We start from the raw sequence: 6,000 nt of genomic DNA, 5'->3' as shown, positions 1-6,000 counted from the left end.
TGGACCCAGATGGTTTACTTAGAGTTGGTGGTCGGCTTAAAAGATCTTCTTTTAGTTATGACATTAAACATCCTATCCTTTTGCCCAAAACACACAGACTGACAGAATTGATAATAGAATCAGTTCACAGCTCATATTTTCATCCTGGTTTAAAGACTTTGCAATACTTGTTGCTTCAACAATATTGGATCTTATCCCCTAAAGCAGCAATTTATAAATGTTTATCTAGATGTATTACATGTTTTCGTTCTAAACCCAAGTCATATAATCCGTATATGGCTGATTTACCCTCGTTCCGCGTTTCTCAGTTAAAGGCATTCTCATCAGTTTGCATTGATTTCACTGGTCCATTTTCGCTTTTGATGAGCAAACACAGAGGAGCAAAAACTTTTAAGGGTTATGTCTATTTATTTGTTTGTACCGCTACTAAGGCCATTCATTTGGAGGCCACATCTGATCTTAGTTCAGAGTCATTCTTAGCAGCTTTTAGACGTTTCATTGCCCGAAGGGGTAGGTGCAATCATATTGTAAGTGATCAGGGCACTAATTTTAAGGGTGCTAATAATCAATTAATAGAACTTGCTCAAATTACAGCACAAAATTAGACATTTCTTGGAATTTTAATCCTCCCGCTTCTCCGCATTTGAATGGATTGGCCGAGGCTGGCGTCAAGTCATTTAAATCATATTTTTACCGAGTTATGGGAAATCAAATTTTAACCTTTGAAGAGTTCTATACAGTTCTAACACAAGTCGAGGCTATTCTAAATTCTCGTCCCTTGTGTCCCATTAGCTCAGATCCTAATGATCTGCAGCCACTTACGCCTGGACATTTTCTGATTTTCGAATCGTTAAATAATCCGATTCCTGAACCCAATTTAGAGCATTTAAGTCTTAACAAACTAAGTCGTTGGCAGCTACTGCAACGTATCCAAAGCGATTTCTGGAAACGTTGGTCTTTAGAGTATATTAACACTCTTCAACAAAGACACAAGTGGACTAAACAGTCTCCTCCGGTTTCTAAAGGAGATCTGGTAGTTATTAAGAATGAGCAGCAAGCTTCTTTGCAATGGGAACTTGGTCGTATTGTTAACTTATTTCCGGGACAGGATGATGTAATTCGCGTTGTCGAAGTCAAAACTTCTCGCGGCACGATGAAACGACCGGTGGTCAAGATTTGTCCTCTTCCAGGCAATTAGGCAATGTAACTGCCTTTTTTAATTAAGTTTAATTGAGTTTAACTTTAGTTTTATTTTTTTTTCTTTCTCTCTTACTTTGAAAACATTCGTTTTGGCGGGGTGAATGTTCGGGAATCCTTATTTCTTTATTTTAATATTGCTATGATTCTACTATTTATTTATTTTCGGGTAGAATAAGCTTTAGACAATTTAATTATATTTAGTTATTTTGGTATGCCCCCTGTAAAATGACTCGCAATAACCTTCTTAATGTCAATTTTTAAAATTATCCACAAGCTCAAAGCTTATCGCTTTCGGTACGCATGTATAAAACTGGACATGCGTTAAGTACTTTAAGGACAAGGTACCACTACTGTGATTCCGCTTCAAGCTTTCAACGAAAAAGGTACTCCCTTTCGTGATCTTGACGGTACCGTCCCGCGTTCCACGTGCATCGCGAATTCCATGGAAGGAGTCCAGAATTGAGTCACCCATTGGATCTACAAGTTTACCATATCCTAAACATCACCGATTTCCAGGTAAGCGATATTGTGCAAAGCTTGTGGAAACATAATTTTTAAATTCTATTTTTTTACAACTCAGTTTTCATATTTCCTGCAGTTTTCATAACATTTTGAAACAAGAACTGTCAAAACATTAGAATGTGACTTTTCATTATTGCCATGGCATGTTTATAATAAACATGGCAATAATGAAAAGTCACATTCTCATGTTTTGACAGTTCTCTTACGTCAAAAATTTTGACCTACGTAATATCGCTTTTGTAGTAAAAATACTATATGTACGTATCCATACCAGTGAAAACTTTACTACATATAATTTGCCGTGTAAAAAAAGAAAAAGTAGAGATAGCCGTAAAATATTTGCGCCTGTGCTCTTAAATAATTTTTTTACATATAAACAAAGTAGAATCAAGCAATAAAATGTTTAACAACAAAAAAAGTCAATAATATGTAATAACAATATACGCTATTAATTCCATTTTCGAAGTTGCCACAATATATTTTATAATTTCATTTATTTCGTACCGTTTCGTACCTACACCACTGGTAAAATGGTGATTTTTTATGTTACTTTTAATTTTACATGTAAATTTTTCTCATTTTATAACTTAACGATGTAATTTTAATTATGTAGTAAGGTACATTGAAGTGTTAATTTTCAAATTATTAACCATTTAAGAGGCAATATCTAAGAATATAGGAGTATTTATTGAATTTTCATCTACGCACACATAACAGAAATATTTATTTACCTGTAAAATGTAATTCGCACTTATTTCCTGTTGCTGTCGCTTTTACAACCGTAAGCCGAACACATCACCATTTTAAAGAGTTAAAGAAATTGCTAGTTTTCACTCAGAAATCGCACAAAAATCACTAATAAAACTAGTGGTGTCAAACATCAATGAGAACCAACCGTATTAAAATACGGCTTCACTTCCGTTCGAAAAAGAGATGGCGTGATAGTTCTCCAGAAAGAGAAAAAATTTTCCATGCTCTAAGGTCTTGTCCGACGGACTCGCGTCCTTGGCTTCCACAAGGTCAAAGTTGTGACAGTTCTATGAGAATGTAAAATAAAATGCCGCGAAATTCAAATATGTTTAATAAGGTTATGTTTCAACTGTTGACATTATTTGAAATATAGGTTCGTTCCAAGACGACACATTTGTACGATCCCTTGAACCGCCACGAAATCGATTGGACTGTTTTAATGCGCAGAATCGCCCTTGAACGGTTTTCTTTCGATCTCGATTCGATTACCGGTACATACCCCTCTTGGAACGAATTCGTGTACCATTTCAAGTTCGAGTTGCGCCTGAGCCATTTTCAGTGCGAGTACCACTGTACCACTATAATAGTAGTTTGCTAGATGGTTAGAAATTAATATTTCTAATGTCCACTTTACATCAACAATAAATTGAATAAGAAATTGACAAAGTTATTCAATACCAAATTTGACGAGTACAAAATGTATGGTTTGTAAAAGAAAGTGAAATAATTTGATGAAATAGAACAATTGGATATGTTTTATTTTGTCAATTTTCTTTTTATTCACGGCAAAATTGGATGTAGAATTGTGTTTTGTATAAGCCAAATTTGACCTTAAATAACTTTGTCAATTTCTTGTTCAATTTATTGTTGATGTAAAGTGGACTTAACATGTTCATATTAAACATCACTTCAGCTTCAAAACCTTCCCCAGAATCGATATCTGACATTAAATCGTTGTCTTCTATGAAAAAATAAAATAATAAATTATCCATTTTTATAAGATTAATTTGAAAAAAAAAGAATTAATAATTATTTAAACGGAAATCAAGATTCACAGGTACTAATAGCGTAAATTGTGGATTATTCTATTATTGAATCATCAGCTGATCTCATAGCAGTGACCAGTAAAAATGAAAACAATCCTAACTGCGCAAGTCAGTACAAATAGTTTCTACTTGAAGGCATGTATCAAAAGGGCCGTTCAGTTACCGATTTCGAAGCGGTACATGGATCGCTTGGAACAACACGGTGTACGATACCAATCATCGTTCATGTTCGCTTGGAACGCATTTTTTATAATGCGCATGACGAGGGCAGTACGAAGGACGGTTTTCATGTCACTTGGAACGCGCCTATTGATGTAATATTTGAGGGGTCTAAAATCAAAACCAGCAATCTCCACTTTGACAAATTTTTCAGGAAATAGAATTTTTTAATAAAATTTTAGCGTTTTATTGAAGTTTGATTTTGTTTTGTTATTTATATTTATTTGTACATTGGCTTTAGTTATGCAAAAAGAAAACTTAATTATTTACATTAAATTTTAAGTAATTAACAATTTAAGTTTGGAGATTTCTGGTTTTGCTTCAAACACTTGGAGATTGCCGATTTTGCAACAGAGAAAACAATATATGAATTCAAAAAACACACATCTTCCTAGAAACTAAATTTTTATTGAAAAATTTTTAAAACAAATATTTATGGAACAAAAAATTTTTAAACATTCAATTTTGAAATTTCATCACAAGCATCAGGTTCTCCTTCAATATGTTCAATACCTCCTTCATTTTCTTCGGAATCAATAATGTTTTCTAACATATCATTATTCCTATTTAAAGCGTTATGGTAAAACCAGTGATGTGGGTAGTAGGTAAACCAGTGATGGGATCCCACATCAATGGGTAAAACTCAAGATTTTCTAAGTTTTTCATCCACTCTTCTCCAAAATGTTTTGTTAGAAGTTTATTAACGTCTCGAAGTTTTAAAAGGTTAACCTGAATAGCCCCCAATTCAATAATACCAGCCCTAATAGCACACGACGTCCTTTGGACGTCCAAAATAGGTCCATTTTTGGTCCTTACGTCCATGGACTATAAACGGACGTCCTTTGGACGTCCCATGTTGGACGTCCTTCGGAAGGAATAAATATGGACGTCCTTTGGACGTCCGACGTTGGACGTCCTTCGGACGGAATAAATATGGACGTCCGACGTTGAACGTCCTTTGGACGTCCATACTGGACGAAATACGGACGTTTTATGAACGCTTATATATTTTATATTGGACACATTATTACGGGATCAAATAGCAAAATAATTCAATAAAATATTAACTTACGCGTTAACTTTACGTTAATGAAATACAGTCAAACCTGTCAGTAACGGGCACTAAAATGAAAGAACTATTGGCTGATATAGAAAGGTGGCCGTTATTGCCAGTTTTTGTAGTCTAGATATACAGTAAAACTTGTGTTACTGGCCACCTGATAAAATCGGCCACCTGTACTAACGGCCAGTTTAAAAATTTCCCAAACCAATTATATCTAGACTACAAAAACTGGTAATACCGGTCACCTTTCTATATCGGCCAATAGCTTTTTCATTTTTAGTGGCCGTTACTGACAGGTTTTACTGTAATTGGTTTGGGGAATTTTTAAACTGGCCGTTAGTACAGGTGGCCGGTGTTTGCAGGGGGCCGGTAACACAGGTTTTACTGTAGTTTAAATCGAAAAGATTAAATCTTAATTCAAAATTGTATATACAATTATTACAATTATAAACTATATATAGTTTAATATCCAAAACATGTTTTTGATTTTATGTAATGTAATGAAAATCTTATTTGTAAATTATTGGTTACAAATGTTTAACAATAGGAAATATTCAAGAATAAATAAAATAAAAGTTTAATCCTAACAACACAAAACATTCCAGGAATGTAGGTACTACCGTTCTATTCCGTGAACATCTATCTGATTAAATTATGGGTGGAAAGTTACCACAAGATATTCTAGGCCCGTTCCAAGTGACATGAAAACCGTCCTTCGTACTGCCCTCGTCATGCGCATTATAAAAAATGCGTTCCAAGCGAACATGAACGATGATTCGTATCGTACACGGTGTTGTTCCAAGAGATCCATGTACCGCTTCGAAATCGGTAACTGAACGGTACTTTTGATACATGCCTTCAAGCAGAAACTATTTGTACTGACTTGCGCAGTTATGATTGTTTTCATTTTTACTGGTCACTGCTATGAGATCAGCTGATGATTCAATAATAGAATAATCCACAATCCACGCTATTAGTACCTGTGAATCTTAATTTTCGTTTAAATAATTATTAATTCTTTTTTTTTTTCAAATTTATCTTAAAAATATGAATAATTTATAATTTTTTTCATAGAAGACAGCGATTTTATGTGAGATATCGATTCTGAGGAAGATTTTGAAGTTGAAGTGATGTTTAATGAACATGTTAGAAATGATAATTTCTAACCATCTAGCAAACTACTAGTGGTACTGTGGTAAT

This window comes from Diabrotica virgifera, chromosome 1 (genome assembly GCF_917563875.1).
Source record: "Diabrotica virgifera virgifera chromosome 1, PGI_DIABVI_V3a".
NCBI lineage: Eukaryota > Metazoa > Arthropoda > Insecta > Coleoptera > Chrysomelidae > Diabrotica > Diabrotica virgifera.
The sequence above is the reverse complement of the archived record's forward strand: the minus strand, read 5'-3'. Positions refer to the sequence as shown.